Below are 27,819 nucleotides of genomic sequence, written 5' to 3'. Positions count from 1 at the left end.
TTTGCAGGGCGGTTCCAGTCACTAGGCGGCACCCATAATTATTGTAATGATTTTTTTCTTGCTATATTATGACAAAAATGCACCTTGAGTGTATTTTCCATAACATTATATAACAATAAAAACAAGTTTCAATGGTCAAAAAGCAACCATACTATTGATGATGGTGGTGATTCACATGTATAAATAAGGTATTGTGGGTTGAGTTACTCGCATACGGCCATACCACCCTGAACACGCTCGATCTCGTCCGATCTCGGAAGCTAAACAGGTTTGGGCCTGATTAGTACTTGGATGGGAGACCGCCTGGAAATTACAATTTTCTTTGCAACCAGCAGAGGGGGCTGTTGCTGCTGCTTTAAAGGAGAAACACCTTTGAAAGATCATGAAAGACTCAGCATCAAAGAAAACCAGGCTTTGGAACACACAAACATCATCACTGAAGTAAAAAGAGTGAACATTTAAATGCCTTTTGATATTCGAAACACTACTTTATTCATGTGATAGTTATGGAGGACCATACATGACATACGTAAAAATAAATAAATAAAGAAATGTATAAATAAATACAGAAATAAATAAATAAATGAATAAATAAAAATGGAAATAAATAAATAAATGTGGAAATAAGTTTAAGACATTGATTTATTTAATTCTGCATTTATTTCCACATTTATTTATTTATTTCCACATTTATTCCAACTTTTATTTTTCGATTTCAGTGTCCTTATGCTAATGAGAAAGCATTGCTCAGGGGCACTAGACAGGGTAGGGAGACTCTTGGATTTTTGGACAGATCAATCCAGGTACGTCTTTTGTTGTCTCTCCGTGGAGTTAAACCAGAGACGAACCAGAGACCTTCTCTGCCCATAGTCCAAGTTTCTGCCACTAGACCACCGCCTCTCTTAATTGTAAACACACTAAAAAGGAAATTCACTTTTTTCGCGTTGCTAGCAGAGGAGTTTATCTTTCACTTTTTTCCCCCCAGTGTGTCATGTTCTATGTCACAAACACACCAACCATTGAGATGCTCTCTCACCTTGTAGTCTTGCTATCTTAGCATGTTCACCCACTTATCACCTTTCCATCACTCATGAACCTGCAGCAGCGTCATTTGATCCGAGAGTGAATGCTGATTGACCAGTGGAAAGGAGGCTAAAACATGATGGAATATACTCTACAATACAACAACATCTCTGGCAATGAGTTACAGGAATATTAACAAGATAAACACTTTGACAATATAATAGCTTTAGAACATCTACACCCAGTTAGAATATTGCTCTGACGTTCCAGCGCCTGCTTTGTGTTCATCACAACATAAAATCTTTTTTATAAATGATATGAGATTCTAGTTTGTCACTTGTTATAATTTGGTCCTGCAGAACCTATTTTTTTTAAACTTTTTGTGGTTTTAATCTTATATAGTTTTTGAATATTAGACTTTATTTGACTTAACAGTGGTGAGACTGATGAGGAAAAATCCTCTGCACAAGAAGTCTGATGAATTAGAGGTTCTTGGTCCAACGTGCATGCTGACAGTCAAATAAAGATGTTCATCTTATCGCAACACCAGATTCAGGATAGCAGCTCCAGACACAAAACATCAAATCAATGGCACCACAGCAGAGGCTGTCAGCTCAGGTTCACCCTCTGTGAAATATCACTTTAGAAACAGTCTTATACGTTAAGTCTATAAATGATTGACTTTTGAGTCAAGACTTACTGGAAATTAAATAGAGCAGTTGCGTGATATGTGTGTGGGCATATGTCTGTGTGTGGGTGTGTGTGTGTTCGGAGGGTGGAGTGGACATGACCATCACTCTGATTTCTGCTGAAATGAACACAACCCTTCTGAAAAAATCTTCCAGGCAGGAGTTTCATGACTGTGTTGATTTTAAGGTCAGCTCATGAGAAAGGCTTTGATTCATGTTCATTTATTCAGTTTTAACACACATAGTTCTCCTGGTGCCTACAAAATATGTTTCTCTCACAGGTTCCACTGGTGCAGAATCAAGAGGTGTACGACTTTGAGGTGGAGTTGAAAGGCAAAAGCTTTACTCAAAAGAAGTGAGGAAAGTCAAGGCCACAGTCTACCAACCGATGACGTTTGTCCAAACAGATAAACCCATCTACCTCCCTGGACAAACAAGTAATTCTGAACTAATGATCTATGTTGTTGTGCCAAATATGCTGTATATCAGTTATACACGTGTATCAATAGAATAATAGAATAATCATGGCGGATGGTGACAGACTAAATATTTGACAGATCAATGAGGAAATACATTTAATCCTGTTTTATCACGTTTTGCTTTAATTTTACTCTTGAATTTTCACTTCAATTCAAGATGGGTCTGATGTGTTGGAGGCTTCCTGTGGGAATCAGAAACAGAGAGATAACAGAGAGAATGTTTTTAAAGCCAAACAGTAACAGCCTCTTTTGTAATCTCTGGTTTGATTTTTTTGATTTGACATTATCAGCTCAGAATATCGACGAAAGAGGAGATGGGACCCAGCCCGGAGATGGGACCCAGCCCGGAGGAAGCCCGGGGCCCCCGTCTGGAGCTAGGCCCAGACGGAGGGCTCGATGGCGAGCGTCTGGTGGCCGGGTTTGCCACGGAGCCCGGTCGGGCATAGCCCGAACAAACTACGTGGCACCCCCCCTCTTTTCATCTCATGGGCCCACCACCTGTGGGAAGACCCGTTGGGGTCAGGTGCGCAGCCACATGGGTGGCAGCGAAGGTAGGGGGTCTCGACGGACCAGACCCGGGCGGCAGAAGCTGGCTCTGGGGACGTGGAACGTCACCTCGCTGTGGGGAAAGGAACCGGAGCTTGTGAGGGAGGTGGAGCGCTATCAGTTAGATCTGGTGGGGCTTACCTCCACGCACAGTCTCAGCTCTGGTACCATACTCCTGGATAAGGGTTGGACTTTATTCTTCTCCGGAGTTGCCAAGGGCGTGAGGCGTCGGGCGGGTGTGGGGATACTCATAAATCCCCGGCTGAGCGCCGCGGTGTTGGAGTTTACCCCGGTAGACGAGAGGGTCGCCTCCCTGCGCCTAAGGGTTGTAGGGGGGAAAACTCTGACTGTTGTTTGTGCGTATGCACCAAACAGCAGTTCAGAGTACTCGGCCTTCTTGGAGACCCTGAATGGAGTCCTGTATGGGGCTCCAGTAGGGGACTCCGTAGTTCTGCTGGGTGACTTCAACGCCCACGTGGGCAACGATGGAGACACCTGGAGAGGCGTGGTGGGGAGGAACGGCCTCCCTGATCTGAACCCGAGCGGTCGTTTGTTATTGGACTTCTGTGCTAGCCATGGATTGTCCATAACAAACACCATGTTCGAACATAAGGGTGCTCATAAGTGTACCTGGTACCAGAGTACCCTAGGCCGAAGATCAATGATCGATTTTGTGATCGTGTCATCTGATCTGAGGCCGCATGTTTTGGACACTCGGGTAAAGAGAGGGGCGGAACTGTCAACCGACCACCATCTGGTTGTGAGTTGGATCAGGGAGTGGGGGAAATTTCCGGATAGACCTGGTAAGCCCAAACGAGTAGTGCGGGTGAACTGGGAACGTCTGGAGGAGGCCCCCGTCCTAGGTATCTTCAACTCACACCTCCGGCTGAGTTTTTCTGGCATTCCTGTGGAGGTTGGGGGCATTGAGCCGGAGTGGGCGGTGTTCAAAGCCTCCATTGCTGAAGCTGCGGCGGCTAGCTGTGGCCTCAGGGTCTTAGGCTCCTCAAGGGGCGGTAACCCTCGGACACCGTGGTGGACACCGGTGGTCAGGGAAGCCGTCCGATTGAAGAAGGAGGCCTTCCGGGATATGATATCCTGGAGGACTCCTGACTCGGTTGCAGGGTACCGACAGGCCCGAAGGGCTGCAGCTGCTGCCGTGTCGGAGGCTAAGCAGCGGGTGTGGGAGAAGTTCGGAGAGGTCATGGAGAAGGACTTTCGGTCGGCACCAAAGTGTTTCTGGAAGACTATCCGGCACCTCAGGAGGGGGAAACGGGGAACCATCCAAGCTGTGTACAGTAAGGATGGGACTCTGTTGACCTCAACTGAGGAGGTTGTCGGACGTTGGAAGGAACACTTTGAGGAACTCCTGAATCCGAATAACACGCCCTCTATGTTGGAGGCAGAGCTCGAGGTTGATGGTGTTTCATCGTCAATTTCCCTGGTGGAGGTCACTGAGGTGGTCAAACATCTCCGCAGTGGCAAGGCCCCAGGGATTGATGAGATCCGGCCAGAAATGCTAAAGGCTCTGGGTGTTGAGGGGCTGTCATGGTTGACACGCCTATTCAACATCGCGTGGGAGTCGGGTACAGTGCCAAAGGAGTGGCAAACTGGGGTGGTGGTTCCCCTGTTCAAAAAGGGGGACCAGAGAGTGTGTGCCAATTACCGGGGCATCACACTTCTCAGCCTCCCTGGTAAGGTCTACTCCAAGGTGCTGGAAAGGAGGGTTCGGCCGATCGTCGAACCTCAGATTGAAGAGGAACAATGCGGTTTTCGCCCCGGACGTGGAACTACAGACCAGCTCTTCACTCTCGCAAGGATCCTGGAGGGGGCCTGGGAGTATGCCCATCCGGTCTACATGTGTTTTGTGGATCTGGAGAAGGCGTATGACCGGGTCCCCCGGGAGAAACTGTGGGAGGTGCTGCGGGAGTATGGGGTAAGGGGGTCTATCCTCAGGGCCATCCAATCCCTGTACTCCCAAAGCGAGAGCTGTGTTCGCGTCCTCGGCAGCCAGTCAGTTTCGTTCTCAGTGGATGCTGGTCTCCGCCAGGGCTGCGCCTTGTCACCAATCCTGTTTGTGATATACATGGACAGGATATCGAGGCGTAGTCGGGGTGGGGAGGGGTTGCAGTTCGGTGGTCTGAGGATCTCGTCACTGCTTTTTGCAGATGACGTGGTCCTCATTGGATCATCGGCCTGTGACCTTCAGCACTCACTGGATCGGCTGGTGGCCGAGTGTGAAGCGGCTGGGATGAGGATCAGCACCTCCAAATCTGAGGCCATGACTCTTAGCAGGAAACCGATGGATTGCTTACTCCGGGTAGGAAATGAGTCCTTAGCCCAAGTGAAGGAGTTCAAGTACCTTGGGGTCTTGTTCGCGAGTGAGGGTACTATGGAGCGTGAGATTGGCCGGAGAATCGGAGCAGCGGGGGCGGTATTGCGTTCGCTTTACCGCACCGTTGTAACGAAAAGAGAGCTGAGCCGCAAGGCAAAGCTCTCGATCTACCGGTCGATCTTCGTTCCTATCCTCACCTATGGTCATGAGGGCTGGGTGATGACCGAAAGGACGAGATCACGGGTACAAGCGGCCGAGATGAGTTTTCTCAGAAGGGTGGCTGGCGTCTCCCTTAGGGATAGGGTGAGAAGCTCAACCATCCGTGAGGAACTCGGATTAGAGCCGCTGCTCCTTCACTTAGAAAGGAGTCAGCTGAGGTGGTTCGGGCATCTGGTAAGGATGCCCACTGGGCGCCTTCCTTGGGAGGTGTTTCAGGCACGTCCAGTGGGGAGGAGACCTCGGGGAAGACCCAGGACTAGGTGGAGAGATTATATCTCAACACTGGCCTGGGAACGCCTCGGGATCCCCCCGTCAGAGTTGGTCAATGTGGCCCGGGAAAGGGAAGTCTGGGGCCCCCTGCTTGAGCTGCTCCCCCCGCGACCCGACCCCGGATAAGCGGATGAAAATGAGATGAGATTATCAGCTCTGTGCAGACCGCAGTCTTAATGGCCGGATATGATATTTAGCAAAAGCCTCATGTAACCTCTTTGAATTTCTCAGTGCATTTCAGAGTCGTCACACTGGACAGCAGGATGAGACCCACCAGTAGGCTGGTGAGTATTTTAACTATCTCCTTCTTGTAGATTCAACTCACAAACCACAGTATCAGTGATTCTGTGTGACAACGGTGCAGGTTTAATTTGGCTGAATGGGTTAAACTGAACATCCGTTAAATAATGAAGTGACAGACATAGATTTTCCCTTTAATCGCAGTTACTGTATGTCTCTAAAACGTCAGCTCCTGATGAAGGGTCAATAGGACAAGCAGGACTCTGTTTGCGGAGTCAATAGACCTGCAGGCCGCTAACACTAGTTTCTCCCATATTATTGAAGAAAATAAAACTTAAAGTGCCACCTATGAGACTTAGCAATCAAATTAAGTAGAAATAGAGCGGGTTCTCGATGTAAAAAAGCCTATTTTCAGGTTGTGTTTAGTATAATAGTATCTACATTGACCTTGTTGGTCCCTGCATTAGATAATTGGTAGCGACACATCAGAGCTTTAGCTGCTCGATACACTCGAGGACACTGCATGATGACATCAATGTAAAGCAACCTGTCTTTCAACAAAGTTCTCTTTTTTTGTTTCTTTCTTATCTTGCAGTACAATATAATTGTTAAGGTAAAAGTTAAGGTAAGTCTAACATCCACACTACAGTACACTCACACTTTAACACCCTGTATATAGGAGGTGGAGGAGTTTTACACATTGGTAAAATGTAAACCTCCCAAAATCATCAATTGCAGGCCAACGAGTGAGCAAGCCAACTCAATGCTTTATGTCCGTATTTCAAACTTCTAAAGCTTTAAGATTCAATTAAGCTTCAAAGATTTTGCTACCAACCTATAAAATTTGCCTTCACTGACACAAGAAGGTTTACATGTGAACAACTGTTACAACAATGATGAAAGTTAAGGTAGATGGATAGATTACTTTATTCATCCCCGAAGGGAAATTAAGTCGACATATTATGCCCATTTTACCACAGTTGATATGGCTCCTTGGGGTCTGAATGAAATGTCTGTAACATTTTTTGGTCAAAATACCACAAGGATCATTTAAAACTGCACCCTTTTTACCCTGTCTAAAACAGCCCTCTTCAGATTGACCTGTTTTGAGTGCCCCGCCCCCCCTCTCACCGCCCCGCCCCCCTTCTCACCAACAACCCACACCCCCCTCACCCCCCCCCCCCCGCCCACGATTCACACACACACGCACACACGCACAAACATCCAGTTTCACGTCTTAAATCTCCCCTTAGCATATTTAAGGTTGTTAAAATCATTTTAAGTCACTGTCCTACACATATATTTCTGTAGCCGTTTGTTGTGTTTCTTCATTGAAGCTACAATTTTCAAACTACTACATCTTCTGATAAAGATGTACATTATTTAAGTACATGCATTAGATATGTGTGTATACAGTATATAATTGTACGTGTATATTTATTCATACAGGGCATATATTCTGAGTGCACACAGCACACAACATACGCACACACACACACACACACACACACACACGCAGTGGAGGGGCTACAGCTCTGGAGGCTAATACTGCTGCAACTTTTGAGTCAAAATGCACTTAAAACCCCGGGTATGAGTTTATTTTAAAGTGAGCGACGGAGGCGGCAACGAGCTGCTGGTGACCGGCACTGGTGCGTGCATAGAGGGACCACAACAAATCGCGGGAGTTGTTTTTTTCCAGAGTTTTTGGGACGGTAGACATGCCAGATACCCAAATTAACGTGTAGAAGCACTACAAAAGTGGAATTTTCATAATATGTCCCCTTTAAATCTTTTTACATATTTGTGCCTTTTTCCTTTTTAAAGGGCCCATATTGTGCAAAATACATTTTCTGGGCTTTTACTATCCGTAATTACTTGAAGGGCTCAGTAATCAAGTTAATATGTTCTGATGAATGAAACATCTTTATTCAAGTTGTGGTTGTCAAACAGTGTTCAATGATAAGGAAAAGCTATAAAATGGACCTTTACAGACCATCTCTTGTCAGACAAGATTAAAAAAAGGTTTTATTGAAATGTTTATATTTTTCTGTATATACAGTGTCTGTAATTCGACAGTGTGTTGATAAGGCTTTTAGAGTAGTTTGAAAAATAATACTATATGTAATTAAAGTGTGGGCTTATAGTTGGGTTAAATTTGATCAGAAGGAGAATATGAAATGCTGAGCAGCATGTTGAGCGCTGTATTTCTGTGTGACATCCCTTTACATGAATTTCATTTTGTGTCATAAACACATCTTCCTTCCCATTTATTTCATGAAACAGGATTCTAATGATAACCGAGTTGCACAGTGGCTGAATAAAACAGCCGATAGCAGCATACTGCAACTTTCTTACTCCTTGAACTCTGAGGCCCAGGAAGGAACCTACCAGGTTGTTGTGACCGTTGGCCAGGATAAAATAAAGCACAGTTTCAAGGTGAGGAAATATGGTTATGGCTATTTAAAAAAAAAAAAAAACATTTCCATATGCCTGCAATGCAGCAAATGTGTAACAACCATATTTCATCCACAGTTTTGCCTAAATTTGATGTAAAAATAACGGCAGATGATGTCGTCAGTATTGAGCAGGAAGAAATAAAAGCTGAAATATGTGCAAAGTAAGTGAAAATCTTGCTTGACATGTGCACTCTCAAAATACTTTAACTCTGAATAAGATTTACAGTTTTTTTTTTTCTTCTTGTCAACAATCGTAGGTATACATATGGCCAACCTGTGCCAGGCAGTGTCAAAGTTAAGGTCTGCCGACCTGATAATCCAGAGGGACTGCCTGACATAACACCCCCATGCTACGAGGAGACAAAGGAGGTAGATTTGACAGAATCATCTCTCAGCAGAAACAAGAAGCAAAGTGTAACTGTGTTTTTCTATCAATGTGGGTAAGGTGACATGTACTTCATTCAAATATCAATTTATACTTTACGTATTGATTTATCTATTATTATTTATTATTCTTAAATTCCAGCAGCAGACTGAGTCAACCCCACCCCCTTCGTTAACATACAGACAAAGAAATAGAGAAAAAAACATAAACATAAATTTCGAAACAAATAAGTAAATAAATAAGTTTAAAAAAGTTTAATTAATGAACAAATGTAAAAATAAATGGATACTTACGTATAAATATATAAACAAACCTTTCCCTCACCACACTTTTGTATTTTTTCATTTTCAAAAATATTTCAATTACCATATCTATTTATTTATTTACTTTTATATGCCAGCGTTTGACTGAGTAAACGCGCCCACCTCATTAACATACAGACACAGAATCACAGAACGAAATTATGTGAAAATTTGGAAAACATAAATTAATATTTAATTTATAAACCTGGGACAAGATGTTGAATATTCCATGTACGTTTTAAGTTCTTCGGCACAATTTAGGGAACCAACTACCATCCACCTGTTAGCAAGTGTTAGTGGCCCACAGTGGAGGTTAGGTAAACAACTTCAGTTTTGCTCCTTAGCTTCATCAAGTGTTTTGGTCTTGTAATCAATGCTACAAGCCGAACATGAGGGTGCGCTGAGGCTAAAGTTTAATCTGATTGGCTACTGGCTTGTATGGCAGTGCTATGAAAGCTATGTGGCCCCTTTAGTAGATTAGACGTCTTTACCTCTTCACCTTTTTTAACTTAATGCTTTCCCTTTTTAGAACATAGGACAAGATGGAGGATTTCCCTTGTTCTAACGCAGTAATTAATACCTACCTCCAGTTGAGGGTAGTGGATGTTAGGGACATACATATTTAACTGTAAAATAAAAAATGTAGATATTTATGAAATACATTCATGTTTCAAACTGTCTGTGTTATTTATGTTTATTTATGTATATGTTTATTATTGATATTTTCTAATGATTTATTTATTTATTCCTTTTTTTATTTTGGCAGTTTCAGTCCTAAATAGTCACGTTAATCAAAATGCCATTTGTTAATGGTTACTTAGTGGTTACTTTGGTTCTCCAAACATTTGCCAGGTTAAACTTGCATGTCACTCTACAGAACGTAGTTGTCTAAGAAGAGCGTGACCCTCAGACTGTAAATACTGAGTGAATGAAAGTTTAGGTTTGAATTAAATCCATCTAATCTTATTTAATTTGTGATTTTAGACGGGAAAGAAAGGTTGTGCCACTTTTAACTTCAAGATGACAACTTTCACAAAACTCGACCAAAATGTGCTTCAAGATTACTTGGATCTGATTGTTGAAGTAGAAGAGGAAGGGACAGGCAAGTCTTTGGAATATTTGATAATTTTTTCGTACGTCAGAAAGATATTTTGTAGTAAATTTATACAGAATATTTTACTGAACAACATGTTGCATACATCCATGTAACATGGAGGATTTCTGCATAGGTATTTCCCTCCACCAAATGAAGAGACTGCAGATTTCATATGTTATTGGAAAGCTGATGTTCATCGACACACCCAAGATTTATGACAAAGGATCAAATGCGGAAGGAAAAGTAAGTGCAGATTGTTCCCTTCACGTCGTCACTGTCATTCGACGGAAGCGATCTGCATCCTCACTGACACAACGCTCTGCCCTTAACAGGTTAAAGCGGTTCACTTCAATGATACACCCATAGCTGACATGCAGGTCTACCTGTTTAAAGGTGAGAGGTGGTCCTCACATCTGCTGCAGAATCTCACCACTGACAGCGATGGTGTGGCCACTTTCTCATTCTCCACAGCTGAACTCAATGGAGAGATCAACCTGCACGTAAGTAGGAGATAACTCGTCAGCCACACAAAAACAACTTCATAACAATGACAACACAGCTCAAGAGTGAGAAGCCAAGGTGTTTTATAAAAGTACAGCAGCAGTACTGGGTGCACCATTGTATAGGGGCCATATTGCAACAGGAACTGTGTCTTTACCTTGACATTTACCTTATTTATGATAACTGAACTCACTTTCCAATGTATTCCTCCGTTTCATCTGGTTCCTTTTCTACGATCTAGGTTAGTGATAAACCAACACTGGGCTTCTCTGGTTATAGAACTCAATACTACGAGACTGGCCAACACACAGTGTCTATGAGCCAACCTCCCTCTGCTGACAACCAAACAGTCCGCTCCCTGGAGGTGGTGAAGAAGACAAATCCACTGTCTTGTGACACAAAAGAAGAGATCTCCATCAAATACACTGTCGTTGGAGAGAAAGGAGCCTTCTTAATGGTGATCTACCTGGTGAGTTGTCGGTGAACTATTTCTCAGCTTATGAGAAGATGTTTTTCACAGAAATATGGACATGGAAAATGTATTTTATAAAAGGCATTCATATCAGTTTTTGACATCTGACTTAAAAGATCATTGCAGGCCCTTCGCATTAGCACAGAGTTTGGTAGAACTTCTATTAGTTTCTTTGCGCCTACGGCCTGGCACTCATTGCAAAGTGTCTTTAAAATAATAACGTATGCATATGCATCATATTTACTGTGTTAATTTATTCACTCTATCTGTTTTTGTGTATTTTATTGTATACCCTCAATTGACTTCAATTCAAATGAGAGCGTCCCTCAATCAATTTCGATTAGAAATAAAAGTTCATAAAATTGAATCAAAAAACCTCTACTTGTAATCTAGTATGCCAGGGAATGAGTTTTTATTTTTGCATGACTCATTTATTCAGCCATTTTGTCTCAAACTCTCTAGGTCTTATCCAGAGGAGCCATCATCATGCAAGGATTTAAACACATTAAAGTTCAAGACCTTCTAGGTGAGCAGAGACAGGCTTTAATCAAGAATCTGGAAAATCTTATATTTAAGATTTACATGGAATGAAAATATACTTGCACTGCTGTTTTAGTACATGGAGACATGTGGATGATACTTGTTTTTTATAACTTCACCTTTTAGTGACTGAGGGTGGAATATCCTTTGAGTTAAATGTGCATCCAGATATAGCACCAGAAGTCCAGGTCTTGGCCTACACCGTCCTCCCCAGTGAGGCTGTGATCGCTAACAGTGCTGACTTCTTGGTAGAGAAGTGCTTCAGTCACAAGGTCAGTATAGAAGAAAACATCAGGCACCAGCTACACTTGTCAGATTCATGTGTAGAAGGTGTTTGTTACATAATGTGGATATGAACACAGGCTTTCCACAAGGATATGGATGTTACCGCTCAGTTTGTGTGTGTTTGCATATGCAGCCCTGTCCTATAAAAGGAGAGGATATAGAATTTGAGCAAAAGGGAGCGGATCAAAACATGGCTTCTTATTAATATATGACCAATAATAAAAATCAAACAGTGAATTAGATTTGAAAGGCCACAATGAGCATTTATGAATCAATAAATCAATTAGCTAGATGGCACTTAGAAGGACTGATATAAAGTTTGTGTTTATGTAGAAAAACCACACTCACATCAGATGAATTACTTTTACCTGAGTTCAGTGACAAACCAGACATGTTGTGTTGTCATTTGTGTACGCCACGTTCACTTGTGTCATGATTCATGTCCTTCATCTTAAGTCATAAAGTGCAGATCAACATCTCAGTCAGCCAATCCACAGAGAATAGATCATTTATGACAGCTCTGATGCTCTGACCTCCTCCATCACCACAATGAAGAACAAGCCTGAGCACAACAGGCAGTTGAGAGTGGCAACGATAACTTTAGCTTGTAATATCCTTAATAACTGAGATTGGTTTTGCTGTATGGGACTGCCCTCAACAAAAGTGGGCCAACAGCACATGCAGGTCACCACCATATTATCTGGTGTTCATGTGTGGAATAAGTCACCATAGTTTGGCATAACCCAAACTGTAGTGTGTATAAAAGTGCACAATCACCCCTGTCAGCAGTCAAGTCTGTAGCTCTCCACATCTGACCTGAAGTTTGATCAAGCTTTAAAATACAGGACATCACCCAACTCAAGTTCATTTATACAGCAAACTCCGACAGGTCAATCTGCCATGTAGCCACTCCCCTCCGGAACACATACTACCTCCTTCATGTTTTGTGACATTTTTTTTATAATTTCAAGAAGTTTGGGTAGAATATACATTAATGTCCCACTGTCAATATTATAGGCCCTAGTCTTATTGAAATAAAGTCCAGATGGTGTGATGTGTGTTTTCTGTGTTTTCTATCCTCAGCAGTCCCAGGAGAGGAGACCACCATGCAGCTAAAGGCCCAACCAGACTCCCTGTGTGGAGTGAGCGCTGTTGACCAGAGCGTCCTCATCATGAGACCAGGGGAGGGCCTGACTGCAAGCAAGGTAACTGTTCCTCCACAAATAGAGGCTGACATCCTGGAGTTTTATTCTAGTTTTTCCTCTACAAAATCTTTTCCACCATTAATAATATCAATTACCCAGAGGCTATGGCTTTATGTCCTGATTGTTTTTCTTGTCCCTCTTCCAGGGAGGTTTTATTGTTACCACCAGTGTAACATAGCTGTTTAGTGCAGTCCAATGCTAATTATGTTACCTTTAAAGGGATAGTTCATCCAGAAGGGGACATTTTCTAATTGTGTTTGAATCCACAAAACGCTTTTGGAGTTTCAGGGGTAAATAGTGTAGCTGATTAGTGACCTATCTTCAGACGTAATAAAACAAACAGAAAAACCATAATAATCTCATACCAATCGTGTAGTAGATAATGAGTGTTTTGTACTTGACAACCACCTTTTGAGATGAAGCTGCCCTAAATCTACGAATACAGTTATCAGATATTCATGCAGCAGTTTCAAGCTTTCAACCTTTTTTTCTTACAGATTTTTAACTTGTTGCCTGTCACCAAAAGGTCTTATGTTCCATATGATGTACATGATGCAGTAGAATGCTTGCGGGTTAGACCAAGAAGATACATTCATCCAAAACCTACTGAAACAACTGATTTTGTTTTTCAGTTTTTGAGGTAAATCCATATACAGTTACATTCATAATAAAGGATTGAATTTTTTTTAAATACAGTTAATGGTTGTATGTTGTTTGAATGTCGAGAGGGTTGGACTGAAGATGGCAACAAACTTGTTTATCCAAATGCCTCCATGCCTCAACTTCAGAGGAAGAGAATACCATCAATACCACCAACAACGTAAGTATGCTAACTGCTCTGCACTGTTAAGAAACACATACTGGATTAGGTGCAATAAAACAATTCACAGTGTTACTGCCAGTGGTTTAGGAGGTACTGAAATATTTTACTCAAGATACAGTATAAATGAAAAAACTAAAATAAACTCAAGTATAAGTAAGAGGACCACATTATCATTTCTGTTGTTTCTACTTATTCTTGTATAAGTAAATACTTTCTTTTAAATAGTTGTAAATTATTGAGAGTAAAAGTACATGCCGAGTGTAGCCTATTCATCGTTCCATTTTTCCTACATTTATTTATAGATTTCCCACATATACCTCACAATATTATAGACACACCATTGCCCCTTAAACCCCCAACCACTACAATATCAGTACATTCATAATACACATTTTTTAAATCAACATTGCGACCCCACCCTGCATCTAATAATAGGAAAAATAAAATAATGACAATCAGCAGCACATAATACAAACAGAATATAATAAGTGGCTAACTAATGATAGTACACATTAACAATTAAACACTTTACGGGGCTCCCCACCGCTCCGGACATCCGACAGTCTGCTCTCTTTATTTTATTTGTTAATCATCCTCTGGATCCATTTTTTAAGATAGGAAATTACAGGGCTCCATACTATTTTCCTTTTACAATGTAGGTAAACTTTTCCATTGACATATCTATTTAAAAAAAATATATATATCTACTTCAGTAAAATATACATCACGAAAAATGTACTTAAATACAGTAACTAAGTCAATTTACTACGTTTCAATCCCACCACTGGTTACTACTGTCTCTCCATTTGAATCATTTTTTGTTTCTTTTCAGGTGTTTTATATCAAGAAACTCCTCTACTAACCCGAATGGCCAGTGCCCCAAGCTCTCTTCTCCCAGCTATAGAGACAGTCCGTACGTCTTCATCAAGACTTGGATATGGGACCTGGCGGTAGTTCGGTGAGCTTGTATATGAATCGAATACTAGTACAACTTTACATTATTACATTGTTGGATGTGTAAACTTGAGTTTTTCTTTCTGACTGTCTGCTTTTCCCTGCAAACTGTTTATTACATTATATTATACCAGAGAATTATTCCTTCTTATTAATTAATCTGCCTCAAACAGTTTTACAACATACTCTCATTTTTTGTATTTTGTGTGTAGAATGTTTTTTCTAAACATCCAGAGGGATTTTAGAAAACTTTGTGTTCATCCTACCTGGTTAATCTGCAATGACTATTAATAGTCAAATATGTCAAGTTTTTTTCTAGCTCACAGTATCTGTGTCATTGTGTATTTGTTAATCCAGAGCATCCGGGACGAAGGATGTGTCCCTCCTTGTCCCTGATACCATCACCACCTGGGACACGGAGGCTTTCTGTTTGTCCCCTCAGGGTTTTGGCTTGGCTCCTCGTAAAGAAATCACCGTCTTCCAACCCTTCTTCCTCGAGCTCACAATGCCCTACTCCATCATCCGGGGGGAGCACTTTGAACTGAAGGCAACCATCTTCAACTACCTTTCCAGCTGCATCATGGTAAATTAAGTTTTAAAAAGACTGTATACTAATGTCTGCATGGCAACAATCTAGCATCATAATGACAACATTAACTTTCTGATGTTTGGTAGATCTTATGTTCTCTAGCTAAATACAAACGTGAGGTTAAAGGAAATTTTTGCAGGGTTGTTGAAATTACTTCAAGCAGCCAAATTCATTGTGAAATCATAATTTGATTCCATTTTTTTTTTAAATAACTGTTATGAACAATTGAGATTCAAAATACTTCACTAACCCTTCTGTGGAGACCCTTTGGGCATCCTACACATATAGTGCAATGTTGATGATGCCCTTTAATATGTATTGAATTCATGTGTACACTAATGAATGTACATCACACCTTATGAATTAGTTATGAATTAAGTATCTAATATGTCTCATTTAAACAGTTAATATATATATAATGATGCAAGATGCACATTTTAAAGATAAACAGTGGTTAAGGCTGCATTTTGGTTTATTCCTAATTTCATTAGTATCAACGTGACAGAGACGTGGAATCAGGTTTATATGTCTCCAAACATGCAGCAGTTTGAGGATTTGTTCACATTCGCTTCACATTGGCGGTTTCAAATATATTGTTGTGTCTCTTGAACAGGTCTCTGTGACGCCAGGACACTCCTTAGATTACACCCTTACCCCCCTCTCTGGTGACAAGTACTAATCCTGTTTGTGTGGCAATGAGCGCTTGACCCTCAGCTGGAACATGTCCCCTACAGCTTTAGGTGAGGCAAGCTTTCATCCACACTTTTGCCAAGGTAGTGGAATGAGTGTGTCGGTTTCCACATGTTTTAAATCTCTGTGAAATCAGGGAAATCCATCAAAGGGGCAAAATACTTTTGAAATTTATAGGATCTGAGATAATTGTCAATCAAGTTTCAAACAGGGTTTAATTAACATTTTTTCTAAGGGGTTGTAAATGTGTCGGTGAGTGCTGAGGCTGTGGCATCTCATACTTCCTGTGACAATGAGATTGTGAGCATTCCAGAAAGAGGCCGTATCGACGTGGTCACCCGACCACTCATAGTAAGTAGTAGTTGTTCTAGGTAGTTATTCCCTATCTCTTTCCCTCTCAGGCTGAGGGAACTGAAATGACAAAGACCCACAACCTGCTGCTCTGTCCAAAAGGTAAATTGACCACCAGTTGCAAAAAGGAAGCATACATTGGTTATTTTGGCCTTTCGGCCAAGTCAAGTGAGAGCGTCTCCAAATCTTCAAAAGTCATTACTTAAATGCATTTTCATACATTTTGTCCATACAAATGTAATATTTGAACTGTTGTGCTTAAAGACAGACCAATGTTTCATTGTATTGATCTTATTGCTTCATCAGAACTGCTATGATTCAGGATCCACTAACTGTTAATAAATCTGAATGAAGTCTTTGTTTTGATCCTGAACGTGGCTTGAGTTTGTCTCTAAGGTGGTTGTTCTCTATCCGTACACAGGAGATGGATCAGCTTGTTCCTCACTATCAGTTCTGGGTAAACGGATAAACTCATTTTGCAGAGTTAACAGTTCACCATTTTCTTGATGCCTCAGAAATGAGGACATTGATAGTAAAAAGGGACGTTTGGATGTTGATGTTATTGTCCATCTTGAGAGATTGCATTTGCTCGTATAATGCAAAAATGCACTTTCATACAAAATACAGAATATAGTTATTTAGTCAATACAATTATTATAATAATAACTTCATTTGTAAAAAAAACATCTAAACAAGGTTATAAAGTGCCTCACACAAAAAATCCAGGGCAAAAATTAAAAATGATTTATAATAAAAGGTATTCAGTTCAGTTCAATCTTGAGGGTTATGACATAAAAAGGTCAAGACCTTAAATTTGTAGAGAAACCCAACAGTTCCCACAAATGTTGAGATTGGTGTTGAATTACTGAAGCACTTGTGATTTCAGATAATGCTTGTATAAAGAACACAATTTCTATATTTAAGAATTCAGTACAGTTGAGGGAAAATACCAAAACTCCTTCAGTGCATGGCATTCTGTATCAGCTGTGTTTGAAGCTTGTTAACATGGTTTTATATCAGTGTGTCAAGTCATTTACATGCTTAGGGAATCACTGTATTTGTGCAGGCGACATCCTGGGTCAAGCCCTGAAAAACCTGGATGGGCTGCTTAGGATGCCATATGGATGTGGTGAGCAGAACATGGCGCTTCTGGCCCCCAACATCTACATCCTCCAGTACCTGAAAAACACACAGCAGCTGACACCGGCCATCATGGAGAAGTCTACCAACTTCCTGTCAAGCGGTGAGCCTCAGTTAGCTTCAGCTGAATAATCTAGGACTGGTGTGAATCATTATGCCTTGTTAAAATTGTAGTAGTATTTTATTGCACAGGTTACCTGAGACAGCTTAACTACAAACATATTGGTGGAGCTTACAGCACATTTGGATCAGGAACAGGGAACACTTGGTGAGAAATAACTGATGTACATAGAATTATTTTAATTTCCTACTTATTCCACAGCTGTCTGTGTTTCTGTATGCATCACACTTGGCATGTGTATTACTAATGACCCAGGGAAGTGCCCTGTAGCAGAGATCGGGGCGAGGCAGTGTGCTAATGGCCAGCCTGTGAACTGAGTTGATTGGATTGTGGGTGCTGATCTCCGTCATGACAACAACAGTCAAAGCACAAAGTTTGTTTTGTTGCTGCAATGACTTATATCAAGTTGACTTGAACAGCTTTTATTTGAAAAGTTGTTAACTGAAGATTGTGTCAGACCTCTGAAATAGCTAACTTGCGATGTATACAAAAATAACAGCAGTTCAATTTATCATTTTCAATTATATATAAAACCCAAAGTAATATTTATCGATCAAATTCAGTTTAATTTTATGAAAACATTGAATTTATAATCTTCATTGCAGATTAACCAGGTAGAGTGAAGTTTTCTAACTTCACTCTTCACCATAGACCGCTTTGCACGCAATGTCCAGCACACAAACAATAAAAAGGGACAGTGTATTCTAGAACTGTTTGAGAAGGACTCACAAATGACAAGGGATATTTCTGAAGTAGCTCTAGAGCTTTAACAAACAACAAGAGAACATGCCATTCCAAACAGGCAGGTTAAGAACGGGCCCTGCACTAGTTGGTACCTAATGCATGAACTAGCCAAACTTATGACCTATACCATATTGTGTTATGTTCGGTATCATGAAGTGTGATAAAGAACAAGTGCGTCTCCTTATTTTCCTTTTGTCAGTGTGTAACTGTGTTTTGATGTCCTCAGGCTCACTGCTTTCGTGTTGAGATCTTTTGCCAAAGCAAAATCTTTTATCTACATTGACCCAAGGAATATTGAATCATCTAAAACTCGGCTGGAGGAAAAACAACGTGAAAATGGCTGAAAATGGCTGTTTCGAACAGTCAGGAAAACTTTTTAACAACAGGATGAAGGTGAGCTTTTTGTACCTGTAGATTGTGATTAAAACAATATAACTATAGACATTTTATTATCACTGAGTAATATCTTGCTGTACCTTATTTACAATGTGTGGGTGAAATTCGTTTGTTTAATGGAATTAAAGTGAATGTGGCTGCAAGTGCAAAATCATGTTTCTTAATTGGGTCCCTGTGCGTTGCATACAGAGTGATGCGATATGTGAATATTGTTCCCTTCCTACAGGGTGGTGTGTCTGATGAAGTGACGCTTACTGCTTACATCACTGCCGGTTTCTTGGAAATGAATTCGTCCACTGATGTGAGTAAACTCCCTCCCCAAAATTATCTCACGCTGTTTCACTCCAAACTTCACAATAACAAGACAAACCTATATTTGCACCAATCACCACTCCATTGATAAAGAAAACAAATAATTTTAGCTTTTTTTTAATTAAAGAGTTATGTGGTGAAAGCACCCCTCTATGCCAAAAAGGGTGAAGGGGTCAAACGTTTAATCCTGTTTTATGCTGACAACCCTGCTATGAAAGTATTATAGTGCATGAATAGTAATATTGCACATGAAATAATAAAGTGATATCACACATTGTGTTAAACAACGACAACACCTCTACTGTTTGACTTGAGTAACAAGCTTATGACGGCCTCAGATTTTAAATCTGGTGGCTTTGCTCGACAAAGCAACCACAAAACTGTTTTGTGACTATTTTATGGCATCTGTTTCAGTACAGTATTAAGCTCTGATTGTTTCACCAACTGCTAATGTTTTCAAAGAAAGTTTTACACAAATGTAAACTGAATTAACCTTTTATTATTAGTAGTTTTGTTTGTACTAATGAGTGAAATACAGAAATCTTCCCACTTGCCACTCGTTAGTATACAATTTTTTTTTGTGAGTGTAACAATTAATCCTGATTCACAATTAACAATATAATATGCACTATCACAATGTATAAACCTAACCTAACTATAACAACGGCTACTTTTTATCAATCTGAGACTTCAGATTGAAAAAACTCTTAATCTTAACACAAACAGTTCTTTTAGTTTAGTGTAGTTGTAACCCTCTGGGAAAACCAGTTGTTACCAAAACACTTATTTATAGTATTATTTATATTTCCTCCTTACTGACAATTCCTTTTATTTAATTAACAATTCTGTTTTATTTCTTCTGTATTTAATTTATTATTATTAAGTAATTTCCTTTTTGCTCAGGAAGTGTTCTACCTGTCAAGAAACTTGACAACAAGTGAGCCTATTGGTTCAAGGTGAAATAACTGCATGTTATTGGTGTAAAACGGTCTAAGTCCCGCCTCCTCACTCGAGTCAGAGAGGTGCAGTCGAGTGTGGAGACAGACGGAGCCTGATGAGAAGTGGAGAAGTTGGAATTACGGAGCGATATTACTGCTACTGGTACTCGATATTACATACATTACATGTCATTTAGCTGACGCTTTTATCCAAAGCGACTTACATTTTTAGAACACTCATCATTTTATGAGGGGCCATCTAGGGGTTCAGTATCTTGCCAAGGACACTTAGACATGCAGATGGGATAGAGTGGGATTCGAACCGGCAACCTTCTTGTTGCAGAGCACCCACTCTATCCCCTAGGCCACGCTCTCCCCGATATAATACTGAACAAAGAGAAGTTCGTGTATGTTTGAGCCCATAAGAAGTTTATCAACTACTGACAGGACCTGAAGAGCGACTTAGAGCACCGTTTATTCTTTTCTTTTCCCGGCTGGGTTTTCTGGATACCCTTGAACTTTGAGTTGGATTGGAATCTCTCCCTGACGAGGGAGATGGCGAGCCACCCGTGTTGAGCACCTGGATTGAGTAGCGCTTCCAGCATTCATCTACCTTGCTGTCAGTGTGCTAGGACTGTGGGGAAGAACCTCAAAGGACAGTTGAATCTAGCAGAACATCCTATTTTTTGAGGATTACTTTTATTTTCTGGGTGCACCTATTTCAAAAGACATTTCTAATTTTACTAAACTGAATGCCGGCAATGTTGTAAATATTTTGTGTGTTAATACAATTGTTTTGATTTAAACTTAACTCTGTGTTCTGGTTGCTCATTCTGGTGTCTGATTCCTGTTAATTACTCCTCCCTACGAATCTGGGTTATACTGGTCCAGTGTGCACCTACCCTCCATGTGGGTTACATGGTCATAAAATAACGACCTGTCTGTGTAGTGCCTTACAACACTGGTTGATTAGCTACTTCTGTATCTTTCGTCATTATTTAATTGAGTGGTTCTGAAGATGGACTGAAGACAATATCTATAGTGACAATATCTAAATTCAGAGTTTTATTGTTGTTATGTATTGGCACATACTTTCTCAATCTAAAATATACTTTACAGGATGCTGTGGTGAACAAGAGCCTGTCCTGCCTTAAGGAGTCTGCCAATGACCTCAGCAACACCTACACCACAGCTCTGTTGGCGTACGTCTTTACCCTGGCAGGAGACATGGAGACCCGTGCTCACCTCCTGACGCACCTTGACAAAGTTGGACACAAACAAGGCAAGCTGCCGTCCTCCTCAAGGAAATCGTTCTGCCTTCACTTACTGTCACTGTAGCTGACCTTATGCCTGTATGTTTTTGGATGAGTGTGTTTTAGGGGGTTTCCTCCATTGGTCTCAGACAGCAACAGAAACATCGGCCTCTCTGTCTGTGGAGATCTGCTCCTATGTGATGCTGGCCAAACTCAGTGCCTCGCCCAGTGCTGAAGACCTGGGCTACACCTCTCGCATTGTCAGATGGCTGACGGGTCAGCAGAACTATTATGGAGGCTTCTCTTCCACACAGGTACAAGACAAACAGAGGAATGGTTCATTGACTAGATGTGTGCTTAGAGCTGTCATGTGAAAACCATGTCTTTGTATTTATATAGCGCTTTTCTTGATGACCACTCAAAGCGCTTTACAGTACAGTTCTACATTCACCCATCACACACACAATCATACAATGCATCTATTTGCGGCACTTAGTTATTCTATGGGGGGCCTTTCGGGGTTCAGCATTTTGCCCAAGGACACTTTGGCATGCAGATGGGTCAGACTGGGGATCAACCTGCTGACCTTCAGGTTGGAGGACAACCACTCTACCCCTCAGCCACAGCCGCCCACTGTGTGTGTGTGTGTGTGTGCCAATAGAGCGGGTATCTAAATGCTGTATTTACAGTTTATGATTTAGATTGTAAGTAGTATTAAGAATATTACATCATATTTGATCTGTAAAATTCCAAATAATAGTTTTTTTTTAGAAAAAAATGAAATTCAGTTTAATTCCTTATCGTGATAAAAATAAAATTTTGTTTACTTCAACATGTCACCATTGTCAGCTTTTACATTTTAATGGTGACCTTCCACCTCTTCCTGCTGTATGTGTAAACACAACTGATTATATGTGTAAAGATTTAAAGTAACATAGAGTATTTGATGTGTCTTGTAGGACACAGTGGTGGCTCTTCAGGCTCTGGCTCTTTACTCCACTCTGGTATTCAGTCCAGACGGTTCAAGCACAGTGATGGTCCAGTCCCCCAGTGGTCAGCTGTCATTTGATGTGAACAGGGACAACAAACTGCTGTACCAGGAGAAGAGGCTACAGGACGTGATAGGAAAGTACAGGGTGAGGGTGAAGGGCAGCGCGTGTGCTTCAATACAGGTCAGTAAACACTGGAGCTATAACTGCTTCTGTTGGATAAATGCTCACCTCAACAGGCTTACAGTAGCAGTGCAGATAGTCTGAAAGTGCTGCATCTCCAATTATATGTGGTGTCTGTATGCAGAGAGCTTTGCTTCTCATTTTTAATTAAATGAGCCGGTCTGACTATTCAAATAACTGGATTTTGATTTTAATGAAATAACCAGTTGGTCCTAACCTCTTACAACCTGGGAAATGACTTGATGCTACATGAAACCATTAAACATGACAGAACTAAGATCCTTTTGCATAACCATCACACTTCAGGGTTTTTTTGGTAGATAATCAGCATAGATTGAATGCTCCCGGAATTATCAGAAGCGGTGAATCAGGTCCAAAACATCCATATTATCCTGTTTTGTGCAGCAACCTAAAATCTGGACGTGTAAATGTGACTCCCTTGAAAACAACATGGTTCTTCTGTTTCATAAATTTGAGGAAAGAAAATTCTTGATATTCTATTTCAGTATTTTTAATCCTATACTTTCCTTTGTCTCCCTATTTCTCAGCTTAGTCTTAACTACAACATCCCAACTCCGACTGAAGTCACATCCTTCAGTGTTGAGGTCAAGCCAGAGGCTGACTGCCCCAAAAACAAACTCAGTCTGTTGCTTAAGTGCCTGTAAGTAATCTACTCCCACAAGTTACAGTAATGATTGAGGCGTACTGACATTTTTGTAAAACAATGCTCTGTTTATACCAGTGTGTACTTGATGGTGGATGAACCAGTATGCCAACATTCTCCAGCATATCCTAACTGTGAGGACAATGGTGAAGGTATGGGACTTCACATCTTTATGGTTTATTGCAGCTATCATGGAAAAGAAAATAATACAAACATGGTGATCCTGGACATCAAAATGCTCTCCGGCTTTGTCCCAGATCCACAGTCTTTGAAGGAGGTGAGTTATTAGTGTAACTTAGACTAGTTTACATCCGTAATTGATGAGAAACCCAGTTGATTATCCTCTTCCCCACAGCTCAAAGGTGCCCTGCTGGTGGATCGTGTTGAAGAAAAGGAGGATCATGTTCTGGTGTACATCCGGGAGGTAAGAGGAATTCACAGTGAGGGTCAAGAGATAAGGATTTTCCGATTGTTACTAATTGTGTCATCTGTCTTTTCTTTTTAACCAACAGCTACCAAAGGACATACCCATCAACTACAAGTTACGTGTCATCCAGGAGCTCCCAGTGCAGAACCTGAAGCCAGCCGTGGTCAAGATGTATGACTACTACCAGCCAAGTAAATATAACACTCACACAGACAAACCCTAAGTCCCTTTACAGAGACCAGATCAAGCATATATGAAGAAAGGTTATATTTTAAAAAATCCATCTCTCCTTCTGTTCTTCTTTTCTCAGGTGACCAGGCTGAGACAGAATACATCCACACTTGTGCTTCAGGTAACATACATGAAGATACAAGAACTTTCTGACCCAACCACAATAATTAATAATGTCTTTAATTGGTCAGAACCTTTCTCATGAGGCTCTATTGCACTGAGTCGGGAGTAACTCCACAAAGACCCAACAATCCCCTTTTGAAACCACATTTAAATTAACTGCATCTGTGTTTTTAATTTGGATCATCACCATATTGCACAAACACAAACATATCAGTCCCCTTAAAATAAACGATTTGTTTCATCAAGATCCATGAATTATTGTCTGAGATAAATTTTGAAAAGCACAATATCTCATCTCATTTTCATCTCATTTTCATCCGCTTATCCGGGGTCGGGTCGCGGGGGGAGCAGCTCAAGCAGGGGGCCCCAGACTTCCCTTTCCCGGGCCACATTGACCAACTCTGACGGGGGGATCCCGAGGCGTTCCCAGGCCAGTGTTGAGATATAATCTCTCCACCTAGTCCTGGGTCTTCCCCGAGGTCTCCTCCCCACTGGACGTGCCTGAAACACCTCCCAAGGAAGGCGCCCAGTGGGCATCCTTACCAGATGCCCGAACCACCTCAGCTGACTCCTTTCTAAGTAAAGGAGCAGCGGCTCTAATCCGAGTTCCTCACGGATGGCTGAGCTTCTCACCCTATCCCTAAGGGAGACGCCAGCCACCCTTCTGAGAAAACTCATCTCGGCCGCTTGTACCCGTGATCTCGTCCTTTCGGTCATCACCCAGCCCTCATGACCATAGGTGAGGATAGGAACGAAGATCGACCGGTAGATCGAGAGCTTTGCCTTGCGGCTCAGCTCTCTTTTTGTTACAACGGTGCGGTAAAGCGAATGCAATACCGCCCCCGCTGCTCCGATTCTCCGGCCAATCTCACGCTCCATAGTACCCTCACTCGCGAACAAGACCCCAAGGTACTTGAACTCCTTCACTTGGGCTAAGGACTCATTTCCTACCCGGAGTAAGCAATCCATCGGTTTCCTGCTAAGAGTCATGGCCTCAGATTAAGCGGTGCTGATCCTCATCCCAGCCGCTTCACACTCGGCCGCCAGCCGATCCAGTGAGTGCTGAAGGTCACAAGCCGATGATCCAATGAGGACCACGTCATCTGCAAAAAGCAGTGACGAGATCCTCAGACCACCGAACTGCAACCCCTCCCCACCACGACTACGCCTCGATATCCTGTCCATGTATATCACAAACAGGATTGGTGACAAGGCGCAGCCCTGGCGGAGACCAGCATCCACTGAGAACGAAACTGACTGGCTGCCGAGGACGCGAACACAGCTCTCGCTTTGGGAGTACAGGGATTGGATGGCCCTGAGGATAGCCCCCCTTACCCATACTCCCGCAGCACCTCCCACAGTTTCTCCCGGGGGACCCGGTCATACGCCTTCTCCAGATCCACAAAACACATGTAGACCGGATGGGCATACTCCCAGGCCCCCTCCAGGATCCTTGCGAGAGTGAAGAGCTGGTCCGTAGTTCCACGTCCGGGGCGAAAACCGCATTGTTCCTCTTCAATCTGAGGTTCGACGATCGGCCGAACCCTCCTTTCCAGCACCTTGGAGTAGACTTTACCAGGGAGGCTGAGAAGTGTGATGCCCCGGTAATTGGCACACACTCTCTGGTCCCCCTTTTTGAACAGGGGAACCACCACCCCGGTTTGCCACTCCTTTGGCACTGTACCCGACTCCCACGCGATGTTGAATAGGCGTGTCAACCATGACAGCCCCTCAACACCCAGAGCCTTTAGCATTTCTGGCCGGATCTCGTCAATCCCTGGGGCCTTGCCACTGCGGAGATGTTTGACCACCTCAGTGACCTCCACCAGGGAAATTGACGATGAAACACCATCAACCTCGAGCTCTGCCTCCAACATAGAGGGCGTGTTATTCGGATTCAGGAGTTCCTCAAAGTGTTCCTTCCAACGTCCGACAACCTCCTCAGTTGAGGTCAACAGAGTCCCATCCTTACTGTACACAGCTTGGATGGTTCCCCGTTTCCCCCTCCTGAGGTGCCGGATAGTCTTCCAGAAACACTTTGGTGCCGACCGAAAGTCCTTCTCCATGGCCTCTCCGAACTTCTCCCACACCCGCTGCTTAGCCTCCGACACGGCAGCAGCTGCAGCCCTTCGGGCCTGTCGGTACCCTGCAACCGAGTCAGGAGTCCTCCAGGATATCATATCCCGGAAGGCCTCCTTCTTCAATCGGACGGCTGCCCTGACCACCGGTGTCCACCACGGTGTCCGAGGGTTACCGCCTCTTGAGGAGCCTAAGACCCTGAGGCCACAGCTAGCCGCCGCAGCTTCAGCAATGGAGGCTTTGAACACCGCCCACTCCGGCTCAATGCCCCCAACCTCCACAGGAATGCCAGAAAAACTCCGCCGGAGGTGTGAGTTGAAGATACCTAGGACGGGGGCCTCCTCCAGGCGTTCCCAGTTCACCCGCACTACTCGTTTGGGCTTACCAGGTCTATCCGGAAATTTCCCCCACTCCCTGATCCAACTCACAACCAGATGGTGGTCGGTTGACAGTTCCGCCCCTCTCTTTACCCGAGTGTCCAAAACATGCGGCCTCAGATCAGATGACACGATCACAAAATCGATCATTGATCTTCGGCCTAGGGTACTCTGGTACCAGGTACACTTATGAGCACCCTTATGTTCGAACATGGTGTTTGTTATGGATAATCCATGGCTAGCACAGAAGTCCAATAACAAACGACCGCTCGGGTTCAGATCAGGGAGGCCGTTCCTACCCACCACGCCTCTCCAGGTGTCTCCATCGTTGCCCACATGGGCGTTGAAGTCACCCAGCAGAAGTACGGAGTCCCCTACTGGAGCCCCATACAGGACTCCATTCAGGGTCTCCAAGAAGGCCGAGTACTCTGAACTGCTGTTTGGTGCATACGCACAAACAACAGTCAGAGTTTTCCCCCCTACAACCCTTAGGCGCAGGGAGGCGACCCTCTCGTCTACCGGGGTAAACTCCAACACCGCGGCGCTCAGCCGGGGATTTATGAGTATCCCCACACCCGCCCGGCGCCTCACGCCCTTGGCAACTCCGGAGAAGAATAAAGTCCAACCCTTATCCAGGAGTACGGTACCAGAGCTGAGACTGTGCGTGGAGGTAAGCCCCACCAGATCTAACTGATAGCGCTCCACCTCCCTCACAAGCTCCGGTTCCTTTCCCCACAGCGAGGTGACGTTCCACGTCCCCAGAGCCAGCTTCTGCCGCCCGGGTCTGGTCCGTCGAGACCCCTGACCTTCGCTGCCACCCATGTGGCTGCGCACCCGACCCCAACGGGTCTTCCCACAGGTGGTGGGCCCATGAGATGAAGAGAGGGGGGGTGCCACGTAGTTTGTTCGGGCTATGCCCGACCGGGCTCCGTGGCAAACCCGGCCACCAGACGCTCGCCATCGAGCCCTCCGTCTGGGCCTAGCTCCAGACGGGGGCCCCGGGCTTCCTCCGGGCTGGGTCCCATCTCCTCTTTTATCGATATTCATTGAGGGTTTTTGAACAATTCTTAGTCTGGCCCCTCATCTGAGACCACTCTGCCATGAGAGACCCTACCAGGAGCACAAGGCTCCAGACAACACAGCCCTCAGGTTCACAGGGACACACAAACCTCTCCACCACGATAAGGTGACGGTTCAAGGAGAGGCTCACAATGTTAAGAAAAGTGAAAAATAGTTGTTGTTTTTTTTGCAGCTTGAAGAGAGAGAGTTTTCAGTCCTTGGGTTGTCCGACAAACGAGCAGTTTAACACAAATGCTTAACACATTTCTGTCTATATATTGTATGTGTTTGAGGTGAAACTAATGGAGAATAAAATAAAGTGATGTAAATGTCCAA

General features: G+C 42.9%; 2 pseudogenes; both read left to right on the top strand.

The window, feature by feature from the left end:
- Positions 1–209: 209 nt before the first annotated feature.
- On the top strand, positions 210–327 carry LOC133952492 (5S ribosomal RNA; annotated as a pseudogene).
- Positions 328–1,809: 1,482 nt separating this feature from the next.
- LOC133952263 (alpha-2-macroglobulin-like) lies at positions 1,810–27,819 on the top strand (annotated as a pseudogene).

This window comes from Platichthys flesus, chromosome 4, assembly GCF_949316205.1.
Source record: "Platichthys flesus chromosome 4, fPlaFle2.1, whole genome shotgun sequence".
In the NCBI taxonomy this organism is placed as follows: domain Eukaryota; kingdom Metazoa; phylum Chordata; class Actinopteri; order Pleuronectiformes; family Pleuronectidae; genus Platichthys; species Platichthys flesus.
This window is presented reverse-complemented; position numbering and strand designations above follow the sequence as displayed.